Source organism: Puma concolor, chromosome E1, assembly GCF_028749965.1.
Source record: "Puma concolor isolate L17-30 chromosome E1, mPumCon1.1.hap2, whole genome shotgun sequence".
Taxonomy (NCBI): Eukaryota; Metazoa; Chordata; class Mammalia; order Carnivora; family Felidae; genus Puma; species Puma concolor.
Genome location: NC_141680.1, coordinates 16,251,861 through 16,272,473, shown reverse-complemented (window position 1 = coordinate 16,272,473; position 20,613 = coordinate 16,251,861). Strand labels below are relative to the sequence as shown.

Here is a 20,613-nt window from a genome sequence, read left to right as displayed (position 1 = left end):
GATTCTCTCTCTTTTTAATTTTTAAATGTTTTTATTTATTTTTGAGAGAGAGAGAGAGGGAGAGAGAGAGAGAGACAGTGTGTGTGGGGGAGGAGGAGAGAGAGAGGGAGACACAGAATCCGAAGCAGACTCCAGGCTCCGAGCTGTCAGCACAGAGTCTGACGTGGGGCTCAAACCCACGAACTGTGAGATGATGATCTGAGCCGAAGTTGGACACTTAACGACTGAGCCACCCAGGCGCCCTGGGAAATAATTCTTAATAACCAGGTTGTCAGCTGGGGCTCCCCCAAGCCTTGAAATGAAAGCAGGCTCCGTCCCTAATTTGAGGCACTTGCTCTTTCAAGGCTCTCTACCTCGGGCCTCGCCCTGTCCTTGGCTGTTGTGCGCCCTTGAAACTCAACACTTCTTTGAGTTCTCCACCCAAATCTATGCACACAGAAGGGTCAGGTATAAATCTTTTCTGGGTGGTCAGCGATCCAAAGAAAAGTCAGGTCCCCCCACAGACGGTAAGTGCACTGTCACAGGCTACGCAAGCAGCATGTGGGCGACTCCTGGGGGGGACGGTTTTGGGGCCGGTAGGTGGGGTAGCACTTGTGGAATCCCTGCAGCATTGGTCATTCAATCCTTACAGCAGGACTATTATGAGGTCTCTTTCTCGTATAAAGAAACGGAGACTTAGCCACTAGCTACCTTGGTGATTTCAATTTAAATTAAGCACAATTAAATGAAATTTAAGAATCCATCTCATGTGACTAGTGGCTGGTGGACAGCATAGCAGTACAACATGTCTCTAATTGCAGGAAGTCTGCGGGACGGTGCTGGCTTAGGGAGATTTGCTCACATGGCCAAGATCACGACTCCAATGGGGAAGATCCAGATCCGAAATGGAAGTCAACCCCAGGGACTGGTGGGGGCTGCCGTGTGTCTGGAAACCAGGACTCTCAGATTTGGTTATCACTCGACTACTGACTTCTGGGATTATCTCAGGAAATTATTTCATATATATATATATATTCATATATATATTCATATATATTCATATATATATATATGTGGGTTTTTTTTTTTTTTTTTTTTTTTTTTGTCTAATGGTTTTCCTGGTAGAGTGAAGGGTTAAAGAGCTTCAGCGTGGCCCCTGCATTCTTCCCTGACCCCCACCCTGAGACTCAGAGGCAATGAAAATGGAGAACATTGATTGCACAGGTTCTTGAACTGGTGGAGGCAACACCCCAGGCCGATGAAAGCTTTAGCTTTTCGTCGCTGTTTCCCTCAAGGACTGGAGCAAGTTGCCTCCGTTTGCCCCTCCATCAATGGAGGATTCGTCCACTCAACGAACTGACGTGGAGCTCCGGCGGGTGACGGGTACCGGTTCAGGCCTCCCACCCGCCCTCCCTTGGCATCCTGGGGTTGTTAGAACGGCTCGTTTTTGGCTTTGGGGACTTGAAGCTGCTTGTGGAAAAGAGTGATGCTTGCAAACCAACAACAAGAAGGGGCCCTGGAGACCCGTCCGCGGCGAACGTCGCGGTGTAGCGGGACCCTCGCCCGCCAGGTGACCTCAGGCGCGGTTCTCCCGCGCGCGCCGCAACAGGTCTCGGGGCGGAGAGGGGCGGGGCGGGGCGGGGCGGGCGCCTGGGTACCTGCGGCCGCCGGCAGAGGGCAGCCAGGGAGCGCGCCCGGCGGCAGGGCGGACCCCCGCCCCCCACCCCTCAGGTGAGTGTGGCCAAAGTGGGGCCGCCTTCCGTCCGGGGCCCAGTCTCGGAGGGCCGGGGGGTGCGTCTGGCTCCCGGCGGGGCGGCCGCGGAGCGGCGGGCGGGGCCTGGGAGCTCTTGGCTCTCGGGGCGGGGGCGAGAGCCCCGGGGGCCGGCGGGGCGCTGGCAGGCCCTGGCGCCGCGCTCCCCTCCCCGCCGCGCTCGCCGCCGGTCTCTCCCGGAGCCCGGGCTGGACCCGAGCGGCCGCGGGCAGCGCCCGGGCCCGGGCCCCGGGACGGCGTGCGCTCGGCGTCTGGCCCGCTGCCGGCCCGGGGCCCTTCGCGGAGCGGGTCGTGCGCCCCGAGCTGGGGGGGCGGCGGGGGCGAAGCGGGGGCGGCCGCGGCGGGGAGGGGGAGGGCGGGCGAGTGCGGCCGCCGACGCCAGGCGGCGCTGGGGTGAGCGTTCCCCGCGAGCGAGTCAACAAGTGCCGTGTTTACCGAGCACCCGCCGCGGGTTGCGCCGCCGGTTGCCCCGCCGGGGCGCGCACGTGCGGCGGGAGGGGCCTCGGTGTCGCCGCGCCACTGCCCCTCTGCGCTCGACCTTGCCCTTGTTGAGGATCCCGCTCTCCGGGTGATAGGCTTGGGGCTCCGCCGTGGGCCCCGGCCCTGGAAGTTTGGGCCTCGCCCGTAGTTAGGTGGTCGGGAGTGGGATTCCCATGACACGTTGGTGCCCAGGAGCGTGTGAGTGCGGGATGGAGGTGTTTCTCACTGGCCAGACGGGATTCTTCTGTGACTCTGCCCACCTCTTTCGGCCTGAGAATCTTGCCCTGGGTTTGCTTTCTAACTCTCCGGAAACCCACTCCAGCCACCTGTTTTTCCCAGGTAGAAGACTTGGAGGAAGTGTTGAAACCAGGGTGCCTCGCTGCTTTCGGGATGAAGGCTCTGGGCTCATAGTGGTGCCTATGACACAGCACTATTGCGGCGGAAGCCCCCTTTCTTCCTTTCTTGGGCTCTAGCAAGGGCTCTGTTGGGAGATCTGGGACGTTTGTCCCTTGCCTGGCTGGAAGGCTGAGGACCTGATTTTCCCGTCTAGGTGGTCTGTGTCCCCCCCCCCCCCCCCCCAACTCCCCAGGTTGTTCTAAGGACAGGTGTGATGCAGAAAATGGAAATCCATCCTCAGTGAGATCAGGGCCAGGGAGATTGTGGTGACAGATCAAGTTCCATCTGTGCTGCTCCATGAGAACCTTTGATCTTCCTAGCAGCTGGGGGTTGGAGGAGGCGGGGTGGCCCTGTGGCACCCTGCAGAGCTAGGGCTGCAGTCCCTCCCCACCTCCTTGAGAGAATGTGCCCCTACGGGGTCTCCACGCCCCTCATCCTCCTGCCTGTGACATCCACTTGGCTTCCCATCTCTTGGGGGGAAAAACACGTATCGGAGCCCTAAGCTTCATTTCCTCTTTTCTCTCGCTGTCACATTTTCCAGACAAGTGCTCTGCACCTGCCGCCTGCCTCTCAGCTGCACGCCTCCCCTCTTAATCCTCTGCAGCCTGGCGCAGCCTGGCCCCACCACTTTGCTGAAACTGCTTTCCTGAAAGTCATCTTGTTTCCAAACATTGCTCATTTGCTGGCCTCGTCCTTCTGCCTGGGGAGCAGACCCCCGTGTGCTTGTGTCTTCTCTGCAGCTTCTTTGGTGTGATTTCTGGGGTACCCCACTCTCCTGGTTTTGTCCTTCTCCATTGTTCTTTCTCTTTGGACCCCTCTTCCCTCTTTAGCGGGGTGTGTTTTGAGGTGCTGTGCTTAGCCTCTGCAGGAGCTGTCTCCGGGAGCCCTCAGGGGAGCTGCCCTCTCTGGGTTCTGGCTCCAGTCCTGGCTCCTTGGATGCCCCGGGGACACCCCAAACTCGGCACCTTGGAGTCTGGCCTCCTCCCAGGCAGCTGCTCTCATTTGCTCCCCAGCAGTGGGGTTCCCTCCCGAAGTGTGTCTGAGCCTCTGCAGTCCATCTGCCAAGTCACCTGTAGACTGACGGTCCCTGACTACTCTGTCTCTGTCTGACCTTCCTCCGCTGAGAAATCTTCAGAGGCTCTGGGTTCCCTCCTGCACAAAGCCTAGCTCTTCTTCCCAGATTTGAAGGCCCCTCGGTCGTGTGTCCTCGCTCTCCCAAACCAGTTTCCAGTCGTGCAACTTCTTCCCTACCTCTGTGGTCAGCCCTTTTGCCCTTTGGGATTCCCGCTCGGTCACTGTTCCCCTGGGAAAGCTTTGGGGAAAGCTGGCTGCACTGGGAGCCCCTTTCTTGGCCTTCCCTGTCTACCATGCCCTCATGCAGCTGTCTGCCTGCTGGTCTCCAACCCTTCGTGTCCCTGAAGATCCCCAGGACCTGGCACCCCGTAAACACTCAGTAAAGGAATTCCCACCCCCAGACGTCTGTGAATACCTCCCTGTCGTCCTTCAGGGTCTGGCTGAAAGTCCACCTCCATCCTAGACTGTTCCAGTGTTCCGGATTCCCATCCATCCACACTCCTGCTGGGTTATTGATGGATTCATTACAGTTTGTGCCACCCAACTTAATACTTTGTTCTCTGCCATTAGCCTCCAGTTGTATCATGGGCGTGAGAGATGCTTTTCCGGCTCGTGATCATAGCAGCTGTTTATTGAGTGGTGATTGGGAATGGGGCGGTGTGCTGATCTTTCCAGGCAGTTCCCTTGTGTGTGTTATCCTCTCCGTGCCCAGAGGGGTGGGCACTGCGATTATTGTCTCGTTCTGCCCCTGAGGGCTCAAACCCAGAGAGCTTCAGGGACCTACCTAAATCACACAGCTTGTAGGTGGGCAAGGGTGGAGGTTGGGACTCGGGTGTCTGACTCCCAAGACTTTTTCAATGCTAGGATTTGCAGTTTGGGGAAGCGTATGTATGCTTCAGTCCAGGGCGTGTTCTGTGTCCTCTTGGCACCTGGCCCAGGTGTGTGGGATGTGTTGGTGGCCTGGTCAACTGGTTGCTTGGGGACTCCAGGAAAGGACTTAGTAACAGAACAGATGGTTAATGGTGGGATAAGTGACTCAGGGAGGCTGTGACATCTGCCCCGAGGCCTTAGAAACAGCCTATGTGTTTGTCTCCGTGTGTGTGCGCGCACATGTGTCTTAAGTAAAAGTTGTGCTACAGAGAACCCTGCAGCGCCCGTGGATAGTTTGGGTCTTTTCGGTCCCTGAAGGCAATTTTACGTGCTTTTTTTTTTTTTTTTGTAAACAAAACCAACCCCACCCTCCCAAACAGTAAGGCCTTCAACTAAGTTTCCGAGTCCTTCCTTCCCTCTGCAGGTCACTGTCACATGAAAATGAGTTCCTGCTGTGAAATACAGTTGCCATGGTAACCACTAGTGTGAGGCCCTGAGTCTCTTGCTCCTAGGTCTCTGCACTGTAAGCTTCCAGGGGCTTTTTCCGTCTTCTTCTCCTAAAAACACACACTCCTACGTTTCACAATCCTTTTGCGTGGACGTTAAAACATTTTGTTTTTTCAGGCAGCGATTTCTGGGCCATGTTGATGCTCTGGCAGCTTGTCACTGGCCTGCCGGCACATACCGTTAATAATAACTCGAGAACAGTGCCCCTGGTTTAGGTCATACTTTGAGTGGCATCCATTGAACAGTGGCTGTGGCCGCGGCACATCCTCGGGGACCGGGGAGGCAGAGGGAGAGAGCGGTGTGGTGTGGTAGGGAGGGCTTTTGGGTGCAGGTCTGCTCCACTTGGAGGTGGTGACATGGTTTGTCTTCAGCTGCTGTGTCCTGTGTTGGAGTCTTGCTCAGCTCTCCCGGCAGGGGCCGCCCAAAGCGGGGTGCCTCAGGGGTGCGAAGAAAGGGTGCCTTTGGCAGTTATCATAGCTACTGACGTTGATGGAGCATTTACTGTGCGCGGACACCGTTCCCTTATTTAATCCTCAACCAAGCGAAGTTAAAAGTGCTATTGCTGGGGCGCCTGGATGGCTCAATCAGTTAAGTGTCCTGATCTCAACTCAGGTCTTGATCCCAGGGTCGTGAGTTCAAGCCCTGTGTTGGGCTCTGCGCCGGATGTGAAGCCTGCTTAAAAAAAAAAAAAAAACAAAAAAACAACTATTATTATCCCCATTTTATATGTAAGGAAATTGATGTATAGAGAACTTAAGTGCTTGCCCAAGGACACACAGCAATAGTCCTAGGAAGTGTGACTCCTATGGCCAGTACCCTTATTTGGTGCCACGCAGAAGCTGGAAGGACTATGTTGAAAGAACGAAAGGGTGAATTGGAGAGGTGGGGCAGGTTGTCTTTCTCAAGATTGGAGGCCTAAAGCAGCAGTTTTCAAACTTTTTTTTTTTTTTTTTAGTTTACAACTTTTTATGTCTTACGGGCAAAAGACGGTGGTGAAAAAGCATGTACTAGAATGTTTATAGCAGCACTATTTGTAATAGCCAAAGAACTGGAGAGCACCCAATTCCCAACTGGCAGTAGGATGGACAAATAAATTGGGGGGAGTACACACAGCGGAACATTCTAAGCGAGGATGAACAATGTGCAGCCACATGAAGCAACATGGCTGAGTCACATAAGCCAAGTAATTGAGTTTACTTAGCTTTTCCACAAGCAGCGAATGTTCAGACTGCACAGTTTTTCACAGTTGCAAACTGCCACAGAGACTGTCCCAGAACTTTCCACCTGTGCACACATGCCGGGGGTTCTTTAGGGCAGATCCTGAGCAATAGAATCCCTGTGCCATAGGGCAGGTGCATTTGTCATTTCAACGAATTGATGTCCACTGTGACATTCCTTTCCCAGCCTCAGATCCCATGGCTTCATCAATCTGATCCCTGTGAAATTTCCTCTTGTCAGTTTCAGGCAGGCATTTTGGTCTCGCTGGCATATTCTGTGCCTTGGTTTTGTTCCATTGCGCTTCCTTCCTGATCATCACCCAACAATGCGATGGCCCGTCACTGGTCACTCTAAGCACAGGCCAGATGGCCCTCCCCTCCTGGCTACTCTGTGAGGGGACTCTTGGCTGGGAAGGAGGTCCTTCTAAATCCAAGATGCCACATTTCTGGGAGTCGTAGGATGTATAATCAGTGAATGAGAAGGGGGTGGGGACCAAACAAGAGGGAACTTTATAAACTCCGGCATCAACTCAGCTGCTTCGACAATCAGATCCAAAGATGAAAAAGCACTAACACATAAAGTAGTCATGAGCACAGCTATGTGAGTCAGGCAGGGCTGGATATATATATATTTTTAAGTTTATTTATTTTGTGAAAGAGAGAGAGGGAGGGAGGGGCAGAGAGAGAGGGAGAGAGAATCCCAAGCGGGCTCCGTGCTGTCAGCACAGAGCCCGATGCGGGCCTCGATCTCATGGGCTGTGAGATCATGACCTGAGCCAGAATCAAGAGTCGAAAGCTTCACCAGTGAGGCACCTGGGCACCCCCCAAGGCTGGATATTGATGATCATTCACTCTCCTCACGAGTAAACACACCATAACTTTGTAATGATGCCAACAGCCATTACTGCAACACCCAACCGATTAACTGCTCATGCTATACTAGGTGCTTTTACATAAGGTGCTCTCTCCGTAACGGCGGTCTTGCATAAGGTGCTCTGGTATTTTTAGCAGCATATAACTGCCATACGAAAGGAGACGCTCTCCCAGCGAATGCCACTTACTTTACAGGCTGGCGTGGTCCTTGAAATGCCAATGTTTTACAGGCAGCTCATTGCTGTCAGAGGGTTGAGGATGTCTATGCCGAGGGCTATAACACCAGCTGTCTTCTGCCATTTCTCCGGGCCAACTTGACACCCCACAACCAACAGAAGGTGATACGCATCGCCTCGCTGGCCCCCAGGCATCACGGCAGTGAGAAAAGGGCCACTTCACTGACTTGACAGATCCCAACAAGCCACATCCTAGCTTAGCAAGCTCTCTCCAAACCCATCAGAGTGGCGGGGGACAGGAAGAAACCAGAGCTGATGGCCCTGCTTGCACATCCCCAGAGCTTCCCACCCCCTCCCTCCCACCAGACCCTGGGCACCCACTCTCATGGCACCTCCCAGTTGTCACTAGAAATCCAAGGTTCCAGGTACAGTGAAGTCAAAAGTATGGTGTGTCTGTATTCATGTCCTGGGGTTAGGGTCACTGCTGCCTTTCTTCTGGTTTTGCTAAATCTTATCCGCACACACAGAAGTACACATATTAAAATTGATGAATTTTGAGGGGCGCCTGGGTGGCTCAGTTGGTTAAGCGTCCGACTTCGGCTCAGGTTATCTCGCAGTCCGTGAGTTCGAGCCCCGCGTCAGGCTCTGTGCTAACAGCTCAGAGCCTGGAGCCTGCTTCCAATTCTTTGTCTCCCTCTCTCTCTGCCCCTCCCCTGTTCATGCTCTGTCTCTCTCTGTCTCAAAAATAAATAAATGTTAAGAAAAAATTAAAAAAAAAAAATTAAAAAATTGATGAATTTTGACAATGCGGACACACCTATGTGACCAACACCCAGCTAAAGAAAACAAACATTACCAGCCTCCCAGAAACCTTCCTCGTGCCCAGGAACCCCTTACACCGACTTCCAACACCTTTATATAAACGGAATCCCATGGTACCAGATGTGCGTAGCCAGGAGGGGTGGCCGTTTGATACAAGAAAACTTTCCTCGGTGCGTCTCTGAGCTCAGTTGGACTGAGACATGTTCTCCACATAGTGTTTTGCATTTAAGGGCAGCTTGTGTATGTAGAAATTCTTCCCTTTTTTGAGCTGAGATCTGCCTCTTTATTGTTCTGCCTCTGAGTCTGTCCTTTTGGAGCCATTTCAAACAAGTCTTCCTTTCTACAAGGCACAGGATTTTCACTGATGCAAGATCCCTCTCATGCCTGACTCCTCTGGGCACAAATACTCTCTGCCTAAAGGCGTCCTTTGTAGACTATGGGCTAATTAGGGTCATGCATTCCAGATCCTAAAGTGTGCTGGGCACCTGGTTCATCAGCCAACCTCCTCAAGTTTTGCAGAACACGGCCCTCTGCCCCTGATGCTGCTTGACCACGACGTAACACTTCTTCAACATAATGGTCTTTTGAATCACAAAAATAATTCATGTTGATCGTGGAAATTTAGAAAACACACAAAAACACAAGAAAATAAAAGCCAGTGACTCCGAACCCCCAGAGATAACTGTTGTTTAATGTTTAAAAATTGAGATCATTCTATGTTAGTGATTTTACAACCTGCATTTTGTTTATTCATCCATAACAATAGTGACTGACATATATGTAACACATTTTTCTTTGTTCAGTGTCCTCCTCCTCCTCCTCTTCCTCCTTCTTATCATTATTATTAAACATAGAGAAGTTTCTGTGTGGTATTGTGGGCTGAATGTTTCTGTTCTCCCCAAATTCATGTGTTGAGGGACACCTGGCTGGCCCAGTCAGAAGAGCATGCAATTCTTAATCTCAGGGTTGTGAGTTTGCGCCCCATGTTAGGTACAGAGTTACTAAAAATAAAATAAAATTTAAAAAGTTCATATGTTGATGCTCTAACCTCCAGTGGGATGGTATTTGAAGATGGTGTGCTCAGCAGGTAGTTCCGATTAGATGAGGCCATGAGGGTGGGGCCCTCATGATGGGATTAGTGTCCTTATAAGAAGAGAGACCAGCTTCCCCCCTCTCCCTCTCCCTCCCTCCCACTCTGTCTTTCTGTCTCTCTCTCTCTCTCTGCTCTCCTTGCACAGAGGAAAGGCCAAGTGAGCACACAGCAGTCAGGCCCCTGTCTGCCAGCCTGGAAGAGAGCCCATACCAGGAACCAAGTTAGGCAGCACCTTGATCTTGAAACTTCAGCCTTCAGAACTGCAAAGAATCAACATCTGTTGTTTAGGTTGCCCAGTCTCTAAGGCAGCCTAGCTGACTGATAACTGTGGCTAAGTCCTTTCATTTATGATTTCTTCCTCTGCTTGAGGGTTCGCAAGGACTTCCCCACCCCAAGGTCAGATAAATATCCACCTGTATTTTCTTCTGGTTCTTTATTTGGTGTCGGCTTTTCCATTCACCGCTCCCTTTTGCGTTCAGCTCTAATCCGATCGAAACTTATTTTGGTTTATCATGTAAGATAAGACCCTGATTTTATCGCTTTACAAACTGTCACCAGTTCTTTCCATTTAATTTCTTTTCCCACCAGCTATATTTTAAGTTTAAGTGGATTTTTTGAGTATATGTTACAATCCTGTTGTTCAAAATTCAACAGATACGATTGTACACCTGAAACTAATATTACACTATGTGTTAACTAACCGGAATGAAAATTAAAACTTAAAAAAAAAAACTACAACATTCAAAAGATACAAAAGACAAACAGTGAGATTCTCCCTCTCTTATCCCTTAGCTTCCCGGTTCCAGAAAGGTGTTACTAGGAGCTAGGCGTGACTAGGTTATAGATTTTGGTTTTGGACCCTAGGTATCCTTCCCCCTCCTTCCAGATGGGGGCTTTATTATAGTGCACAAATGTATAAGCTTCCAGGCTTTCTGTTTCTTCCATGACCTGTCTCTTTTTCCTCTACGATTACATTTTTTATTTTTATTTATTTAAAAAAATGTTTTAATGTTTATTTATTTTTGAGAGAGAGAGAGAGTGCAAGCAGGGGAGGGGCAGAGAGAGGGAGGCATAGAATCCGAAGGAGGTTCCAGGCTCTGAGCTGTCAGCACAGAGCCAGACTTGGGGCTCAAACTCACATACCATGAGATCATGACCCGAGCTGGAGACACTTAATGGATTGAGCCACCGAGGTGCCACCAATTACATTTTAAAAAATAAATTTTAACATCCGGTAGTGCAGATTCTTTGTTGAAATTTGCTTGGCTATGCTTGCCTGTTTATTCATTCTATATGAAATTTATAATCATTTCATTGTTTTTCTACAAATATCAAATATAATTTGGAATTATATTAAATGTATAAAATAATAACTGCATCGAGTTTTCCTATCTAGAAATATGGTCTGTCCTGTATTTATTTATGCTTTCTTTCCAGTCATCTCTTCTTTTGTAGCGTGCAGTAAAGTTTCATAGATTTCTTTATGAAGACTGTAAACATTTCTTCTTTAGTTTGTTCCTAGGTGGTTTATGTTTTTTGTTGCTCGGGAATAGGATCTTTTTTTTTTTTAATAAACATTTTATTTTCAACTGGATATGTTGGAATATAAGAAGTTATTTAAAAAATTATTGTGAGGGGCATGTGGGTGGTTCAGTCGGTTAAGCATCCGACTTCGGCTCTGGTCACGATCTCGCGGTTCTTGAGTTCAAGCCCCATTGTGGGGCTCTGTGCGGACAGCTCACAGCCAGGAGCCTGCTTTGGATTCTGGGTCTCCCTCTCTCTCTGCCCCTCTCCCGCTTGCGCTCTGTCTCACTTTCTCTCAAAAAGTAAACATGAGAAAAATTTTTTTGAATTATTGTGAGATGGACATATAAAAGAGCACATAAAACATTTTTTTTACAGTTTAAATAAGAATAATAAAGCAGACCTATGCCTAGCCAGCTTAAGAAATAGAACACCTTTAGAAATTGCTTTTATGCCTCTCCTTAAATGGATCTCCCTCTTTCCCTACCGCCTGGGGATGCACTAACCTGGATTTTGTTACAGTTATTAACCTTCTGTCCTTTATAGCTTTCCCGTATGGGTTTATGTCCTTAAACAATCCATTGTTTGCCTTTTGTATGTGTTCGAAGTTTTATCAATTGAATCACACTGGATTCCAAATTTTATTTTTACTTACTGATTTATTTAAAGTTTATTTATTTTTACACTTGATCTTAGCCAAAAGGCCGAGAAGCAATTAAAGTTTATTTATTTTTAATTTTTATTTATTAAACATTTTTTTCAATGTTTATTTTTGAGAGACAGCGTGTAAGTGGGAGAGGGGCAGAGAGAGAGGGAGACAGAGAATCCCAAGCAGACTTCACCCTGTTAGCGCAGAGCCCGATGTGGGGCTCGATCTCACGAACCATGAAATCATGACCTGACCCGAAATCAAGAGTTGGACGCTTAACCGACTGAGCCACCCAGGTGCCCTTATATATATTTTCTCTCACATGTCTTACTTCTGTTAAGAGTGGAATTGCTGGGTCATAGGTTAGGCCTTTTTTTTTTTTTTTTTTTTTAAGAATCAGGTCCATTCAGAAAAGCACACACATCCTAAGTGTACTGCTTGAATAATTTTTGCAAAGTGTACGCAGCCACCTAGCCATCATCCAGGTCAAGGGGTGGGATCTTGGCCCACGCTGGGCCAGTCAGCTGGGCTGTCCATTCTGGGACCTGGCACTTGTGCCGAATGAAGCAAGGAGGGAAAGGATTCTGCAGGGGAGCTGAAGAGACTCTGAGGCCGGGACTCCCGTGGCTACTAGTGTTCCTGTTTCCTTCCACTTCAGCTTCAGCTTTGCCATGGATTCTGAGCTATCAGGTGTCCATCCCGCCCATGGATTCCTTTGTGCTTTCACGTCAGCCAGACCTGGCTTCTGTTGCTCACAACCACAGACTTCCGGTGGGTACAGCATGCCAGACCACTAGCCCCCACCTTTTAGTGGATTGTGTCCCTCATATTGCTAGCATCATCTTAGCAGTAGAATCTGCCTTTAACCAATCCCTGAGTTTTTACACGACCCCTTTTGAACCCTTGGATTCCTGGGCTGACAAGGTGAGCTCTCCAACAGGTAGTCACTTTATCTCTAATTTAAACGTTGGTTACAAAGCTGCTTCAAACGTTTGAGTTTAGTGAATTGTTGGGTTTTTTTTTTCCCCCTCTAACTTTAAATTTAGTTTGCAATTTTGCAACAATTTTCTCTCCATCCCCAGTGGAACGTTAATGGAGAACGCTTAATTTAGCAGGTGAAATGTAGGAGTGTGTATGATTTTCTGGATTTCGTTTTCGGAAACCAGGTTCATTTCTCTTGCTCCTCCATGTAGAGCGCTGAGGCAAGGTGAGGCCATTCAGGGCGGTGACCACAACACGAGGGCCAGACCCCGAGTTCTTCCACACCACCCCTCAGGGACCGTTTGCTTGAGAAGGCTCTACATCCAAATCGTTCTACTCTAAGTGGGGCCTCATTTAAAAGTAAGAAAGGAAATGAATTCACTTCTGGTTTCTTTTTTAATGTCATCGAATCCCACAGATTAGTGACAGGAAATGACCCAATTTCCACTGGCATCTGGGTTGTCACAGTGCTTGTCCTCATTAATGTCAGGGTCTGGGAGAGTATTTGATCAAGGGGAAAGTGCCATGGGTGAAGTTCGCGAAGAAAAGGTCAGAGATGAATGTGAAATTCTGTCTAACCCCAGATGATGAAAACCAGCCCAGCCTGCTGTGTCTGGGAGCAGCCACCCCAGTGGCCCGCATCTTCCCAGTTTCCATCCCACGGCCCTGCTGGACAGCCGGTTCCCGTCGCGATCTCTTTCCATCGGTTCTAACCCTGATGGTGGTTTTCCTTGTTTGCAGAAGCCATCACTTTGGGGTCTGATGACCCTGGCCTACACACGAAGAAGTTTCTCACACTCTCCAGGCTTGTTAGGCCCTTATACCTGTGACTTGAGCTCAGCAGAAACAGGACATGGTTCTTTCCCTGTCTTGAGGGTACTGCTGAACAGGTGACTAAATTGCTTTGAGTATCTTTTTTTTTTTTAATGTTTATTTTTGAGAGAGAGAGAGAGGAAGAAAGACAGAGTGTGAGTGGGGGAGGGGCAGAGAGAGGGGGGAGACACAGAATCCGAAGCAGGCTCCAGGCTCTGAGCTGTTAGCACAGAGCCCGATGCAGGGCTCGAACCTACAAACTGCAAGATCGTCAACTGAGTCGAAGTCGGATGCTCAACCGGCTGAGCCACCCAGGCGCCCCACTTTGAGTATCTTGCTCGGCCAGAGCTGCAGGTGGTTGTGGGCATGGTGGGTTTGCCAAAGACCTTTTTGCAAGCCGAGCGTCCTACGAGGGCATCACACAGAGCAGGCCTTCGGTGTACGTGGTTGATGACAGCAGTTTCTAACAAATGGACGTGAAGTGTCTTGTGTTCGTGTGCTCAGTTTACTGCGATGATTTTCAAACAGGTGGAAGAGGAGCACCTCCGATAAGCAGCCTCCTCTCATGGCACACAAGCGCGTCACGGGCCGGGATGGCCTCAGACTTTCCACAAGCCCATCTTCAGGTTTGGGTCGTACGATGAACGGGGTCACCCTCGACAGGGCGACGGGGGATAACTTGGCAAAGGAGGGAACTTGGGAGTAAGAAGGCCCTGTGTGGAATCTAAATTGCCTTCGCTGAATTGACACTTTGCATCCAGGTCCCCCTCTGAGGTCAGAGCAGACAGGACAGGCCAAGGGACCAGCTGGACCTCAGCTGGGCCCGAACCTCACTTTGTGCAGACCTGTCCAGAGCATGGGCCAAGCAGCCAGTCAGGGGCTACAGGTTTGCACTCCAGGGGCCATTGCCCTAGAGCAGGTTCACCGTGCTTCACTGTCTATGGTGAGCCCTGCTGACAGATGGAGAACGTGTATTCAGAGCATTACGGTTGGAAGGGGGGGAGGCGCGTGGGATGGACAGCACATTGAGGCAGCCCGGAAGGAGCTGCACTCGAAGGAGGGCTAGGTGGCAAGGGGGCGTGAGTGCTGGGAATGCAGGTTTCGTGGGGATAAGAAGGTAAGGCGGCAGGTGGGAATCCAGGCAGGTTCTCTGCAGGAGGCTCACCAGGCGCTGATGGGGTCCTGACACACAGGCTGGGCCAGCGAAGTGTAGGGGATGAGGCCTCAGTAGAGAAGAGGGGCGCTGTAGCTGGCCCAGAGCCAGAACTGCTCAGCGTCTGGAGGATGTGGGTGGGGCCAACCTGAGCAGAGCAGAAGGGGATCGCTTCCTGGTGAAGGGCTTGGGCTCTGGGTTGAGGCTTGCAGGTTTCATCCTGCCTCCAATGCTCTCTCGCCTCGAACGTCTCAACGCCTTGAAACGTTGCTTTGCCTCTGTGGACCTCAGTTTCCTCACCTGTAAAATGGGAGTAACGAGAGTCTCCGCCTTGCGACGAGGACTAAATGAGAAGTGTTGCGTGAGCACGTAGGGCAGTGCTTGGCACGTGGACAGTGCTTGTCACGATCGGTAGTATTGACGCCTCCCCGATTTGGCCTCACGGGTGTGTCTTGCCCTCAGGGCTGCCTGCAGGGGGAGGTTCACGCTCAGACACGAGAGCTGCTGCTTTGATTTTATCTCGAATCCGTGACCCATATGCTCGCCCTGTTTCTGCGGCTGCAAGGCTGAGTCAGATGTGTGGCTCAGGTTAATCATCAGATTTCAGGTGGCATCTGTCTCCTCTTTCTGCTCTCTGCCTGGCTTCTGTTCTCTTTGATCCCTGACTTGTTTATTTGTTATTGCATTTAGCCCTCAAGCTGCCTCAAGCCCTCCTTGAAAGAGGCAGTTATGCATCTTGAGTTCATAAATATAATTTGAGATCATACGTGGAATCAGAGTCACGGTGTAAGGAGGTGTGCTCCTCCTGCCTGTGCCCCGCCCTCTCCTCTGTACCTGAGTCGGGGGGATTGGTTGAGGCAGCAAGAAGGGCCAGTCCCTGGGACAGGTTAGGGTGCACCCCCCTCCGTAGCCCCACTGCAGAGAGAAAAACCAGATTCTTCTGGCTGTGGAGAGGCACCGTCAGGCCTCTTGGGGGTTGGTGGGACAGTGGGTGGAGGAAGAAAAGACTAACTCTCATCAAGCATTGCTGTGTGCCCGGCACTGCTCCAGGCGCCTCAGCCACCCCGGGCTGCCCTGGGAGGCTGCTCCGAGAGGTGATGATCCCAGTTGTGGGATGGTAGAATTCTGGGCAGTTCATTCTGTAAGTCTGGAGGAGGGCTGTGGATCTGCCATAGAATCAGCTTAGACCCGATGGTGGGCCATATGAAGGACCGGATGGAAGAGCTTCCCCAGGACCTCCTTGTGCTCTTCAGACTTGCCAAGACATACGTCTCAGTCATCTATTGCCACAATGTTGCTGCATAACAAACCACCCCAAAACCCACCAGCATATGGCAGTAAGTGTTAATTCCTCCTCACGTATCTGCGGGTTGGGTGAGGTTTGGCTGACCTAAGCTGCTCTCAGTGGGACTTACTGGCTTCAGGCTGTGAGTTGGGTTTAGGCGTGTTCCGTGTGTCTCTCACCCCACTTGGACCAGTGGCCACCAAGGGCACGTTCGTGTCCCGGTGACAGGCAGGAAGGCAAGAGAGCAGGCTCAGTTGCACTAGCGCATTTCAGGCCTTTGCTCACATCATATCCGCTGACATCCCATTGGCCAATCCCAAGCCACGTGGTCAATCCCCAGCCAAGGCGCGGGGAAGTACGCTGCCCACCATCAGGCCATGGCGGAGTGTGGCTATCTCATCCTATTACCGGGAGTGAAGAATTGACACCAATAATTCAGCCTACTTGGGGATGAATTTCACTCATTTGCTCAGGAAATTTTTTTTTTTTTTGAAAGACTATAGTGTGCCACTCACTGTGCTGCCCCTGGGGATAGAGTGGTGAACAAAGCAGGCCTGGTTCTTGTCTTGTGGAATTATATTCTAGTGGTGGAAACAGACACAAAAGAGCTACTTCTGTCCTGGATTATTTAATTACAGCTGTAATCATCACTACAAAGGAGAAGTAAAGAGCACAGGAGGGTAGGTATAAAAGGGCCTGAGCTCATCCAGAGAGGAAGAGATGGTTGAGCTCAGAAATGAAGGGGAAAACTTAATTAGCCAGAGGATCCTTAATAAGATTAACTGCTGACTTCTCATCAGAAGCCATGGAAACCAGGAGGCAGTGGGATGACGGTCAAAGTGCGGAAAGAAAAGACCATCAACTAAGAATTCTATATCCAGAAAAAGATCTATCCTTCAGAAATGAAAGAGAAATTAAGACATCCCAGATAAACGGAAACTGAATTTGTTGCTATCAGCCCTGCCGTACAAGAAATGCTAGAGGGAGTTCTTCAGGCCGAAATGAAAGGCCCCTAGACAGGAACTGAAGTCCACAGGAAGAGATCAGGAGCACCTTTAAAGCTATAAATAGATTTTGTTTGTAACTCCTTCCTTCCATCTGCATAAAGCAATGGTTACAAAACAGTGTTGGCAGGGTAATAACATACAAAGATGTAACTTGTATGACAATAACAGCACCAAAGAGAGGAAACAGCTATATTATAATGAAGTTTTTGTGTATGTTGAAATTAATCTGGCATTAATTAGAACTGGGCCATTTTAAGTTAAAATGTCAATTGTAATCTCCAGGACAATCGCTAAGAAAATAACTAAAAAATATGTAATAAAAGAGAATTAAAATGCCACGCTGGAATGTCCCTATAAGGCATTAATGCAAGAATGTAGGAGTAAAAAGACTATGACATATAGAAAACAAATAGTAGGGCACCTGGGTGGCTCAGTCAGTTAAGCGTCTGACTTCAGCTCAGGTCATGATCTCTCGGCTCATGGGTTCAAGCCCCATGTCGGGCTCTGTGCTGACAGCTCGGAGCCTGGAGCCTGCTTCAGATTCTGTATCTCCCTCTCTCTCTGCTCCTCCCCAGCTCGTACTCTGTCTCTATGTGTCTCTCAAAAATAAATAAACATTAAAAAAAAAAGAAAAGGAAAACAAATAGCAAAACGGCATAAATCTTATCAGTAAATATGTTAAATGCAGGTGGAGTAAAATACTCCAATAAAAAGAGATTACCAGAATGAAAAAAAAAACCCAGCTCTATGCTGTGTACAAGAGACACACTTTAGATTCAAAGATACACATAAGTGGAAAGTAGAGGAGTAGAAAAAGATATGCCACGCAAGCAGTAACTAAGAGCTGAAGTGGCTCTGCTGACAGCAGGCAAAATAGTTCAGACAAAAAAAAGTTACTAGAGGCAAACAAGGACATTTTGTAGTGAATAAGGGGTTGATCAATCAGGAAAACATAATAATCATAAACATGTATGCACCTAACAACAGACCCCCCAAATCCATGAAGCAGAAACTAACCGAAATGAGAGGAGAGCTAGACAATTCGACAGTAATCACTGGAGACTCTAAGGTTCCACCTTCAGTGATAGATGGACGGGGCAGGCAGAATCAGCAAGGAAACACGAGACTTCAACAACACTGGAAGCCAGGCAGACCTCACAGACGTCCACACGGCGCTGCACCCGTCAACAGCAGAATACACATTCTTCTCAGGTGCGTGTAAAGTGTGCTCCAGGAGAGACCATATGCTGGGTCATGAAACAAGCCTCATTAAATTTCAAGGGATCGAAATCCTACAAAGTATGTTCTCTGACTGCAGTGGAATGAAATTAGAAATCAGTAACAAAAGGGAATTGGGGAAATTCACAAATATGTGGAAAGCAAACACTCCTAAATAACCGATGCGTCAAAGAGGAAGTCACAGGAGAATTTTGAAAATACTTCGAGATGTATGAAAAGGAAAATGCAACATACCCAAACTTAACAGGATGCAGCTGAAGCAGTGCTTAGGAGGAAATTAGTAGTTACAAATGCCTGCATTAATAAAGAAGACCTCAAATTAATAATCTTCTACCTTAAGAAACTAGAAAAAGAAGAGGAAACTCAATCCAAAGCAAGCAGAAGGAAAGAAATCATAAAGATTAGAGCACAGAAAAATGAAAGAATAGAAAAGGCCACTTATTATGTGGTGCCATTTATATGAAATGTTTAGAGTATGCAGAGCCACAGAGAAAGAAGGGAATTAGTGGTCCCTGGGGGCTGGGGGGGGGGGAATGGGGAGTGCTTGCTGATCTGGGCTGGGTTAGTGAGGAAGATTTGGGTTTTATCATCAGAGCAGTAGGAAGCCACTGGCAGATTTGCACAGGGAGTTCCATTTCAGGGCTGCACAGTGACAACAGATTGGAGAGGGTCAGCAGTAGGTCTGGGGAGGCATCTGCGGTAGCCCAGTTGGGAGGAACCTGCATTTCAGGGAGGTTATTGTTCAGGGTCCCCTGGCTAGATGGAGCCAGACCTGGGTCCTTCTGGCACAGAAACCTCTCCACTGGTCACTGATTTGAATCCCCCTGGGTGGTTTTTTTTTTTTTTTTTTTTTTTACTTTTTTAATGTTTATTTATTTTTGAGAGAGAGCAGAGGAGGGGCAGAGAGAGAGGGAGATATAGAATCTGAAGCAAGCTCCAGGCTCTGAGCTGTCAGCATAGAGCCCGACATGGGGCTTAAACCCACCAACCATGAGATCATGACCTGAGCCGAAATCCAACACTTAACCGACTGAGCCACACAGGCGCCCCAATGTTTTTTTTTTTTTTTAAATGTTTATTTATTTTTAAGAGAGAGAGAGAGAGAGAGAGACGGAGGGAGGGGCAGAGACAGAGGAGAGAGAATCCCAGGCAGGCTCCACGCTCTATCTTATTTGAACTGTGAGATCATGACCTGAGCCGAAATCAAGAGTTGGATGCTTAACCGACTGAGCCACCCAGGTGCCCTGCCCTGGGTATTCTTAATCAACCCAGAGAGCGGCTGAGATCTCCTTGCGTAATGGGAGCGTGGTAGGGAATGGGCCTCATATTAATCAGGCTGACTAGGGCTAGCTGGTTGCAAACAGTAGACATTGAACAAAAACGGGAATTTTTGCCAGGGCACTGGAGTATCTCACTGAAGCACAGGCCCCTGGAAGGTCTGAATCAAGCACACGGACCAGAGACAAATGCAAGAGCCCCTTCTCTGACTCGTGTTTGTGCTAGCCGCTAGGTCATCTCTCGCTTCCCTCACTGCACACCACCCTTCTCTTTCCTGGGTGTCTCTACAAGTGGAAAATAGCCCCTCCATTAGCTCCTAGGTTTACATCTTATTGTTCCAGAGAACAGCTAAGTTGAGACTTGGGTCTCTTAGCCCATTTCTCAGATTGTCAAGAGGAAGGACCTCAACATGCCAGCTTGGGCTAGGTGCATCCCTGGGGGGTCAGCTGGGTCCAGGGGGCTGGTCACAGTGTAAACACTGGGCTTCTGCAGTCCCTCTAAAGGCAGCTGGGCAGCTATGGGAAGGCCAGGGAGGAGAAGGGACATTGGATGGGATGCCAGGTTATCTTATGACAGGATGTCCCCACCCCCACCTTGGATAATTCACTGCCTAGGACTGGTCTGCCCCTCCAGGGATAAAACTATATGAGACCTTTTGTCACTTGAACTGGTTTGCAGACACAGCCCCCTGACTGCCTGCCTCCTCTCCTCTTTTGGCCTTCACTTTCAGCTCTTGACTGGGCAGGGAACATTCTAGAATTTGGAATTAGTTTTACCACCTTTGAGAATTCTGTCAGTTCCCCCAGAAAAGAAAGTCCTAACCCATGCCCTGCTGACAAACTGGTTGAAAAGGACCGGAGTTATTTTCATTGTCTCACTTTCACCTGCTGTTTGAAATGAGTGGCCCTGATTCAGGTGTCCTGAAACCCTGGTGATTGTGGCATAAATGGGCCTCTGATTGGGGACGGGAAGGGACAGGAAACGCCTGTGCAGTCGGCAGAGACGTGTGTGAGGGTTGGCCGCTGTCGACCTCGCTCCGACCCACCCACGGTTTCCAGCCTCTGCTCCTGCTCTTTCCCTGATGCGTGGCGGCCTGGAGCCCCTGGCCCTTCCAGCCAGGGGGAGGCGGCTGCCGCCATTTCCAGCCCCAAGGAGTGTGACCGATCTGGATGGCGCTTTTTCTCTTGCTGTGAGAAGCAGGGAATTGAAGTCCTTCAGGCAGGCACTGCTCTCAGACATCTGGGGGGGGGGGGGGGGGGGACGAGGAAGGACACTGCATGCAGATGGAGGCTCTGAGGCGCCTTTCTCTTTGAATTCCTGCGGCATTTAGAGGAAGCCATGCGGCGTGGCGTTTTCTCACTTACGGCTGGGTGCTGGTTGCCCAGAATGTTGTTTTCAGTGCTGATAATGATGTCGGCGGCATAAG

The 20,613-nt window shown here is 49.7% G+C and overlaps 1 protein-coding gene across 1 annotated transcript in view; it reads left to right on the top strand.

Moving 5' to 3' along the window:
* The first annotated feature begins 1,627 nt into the window (after positions 1-1,627).
* RPH3AL (rabphilin 3A like (without C2 domains)) overlaps positions 1,628-20,613 on the top strand; it is a 147,315-nt gene continuing 128,329 nt past the window's right edge. The window contains 1 exon segment of the mRNA XM_086686372.1: positions 1,628-1,710. The gene's annotated coding sequence lies outside the window, so the exon portion shown is untranslated.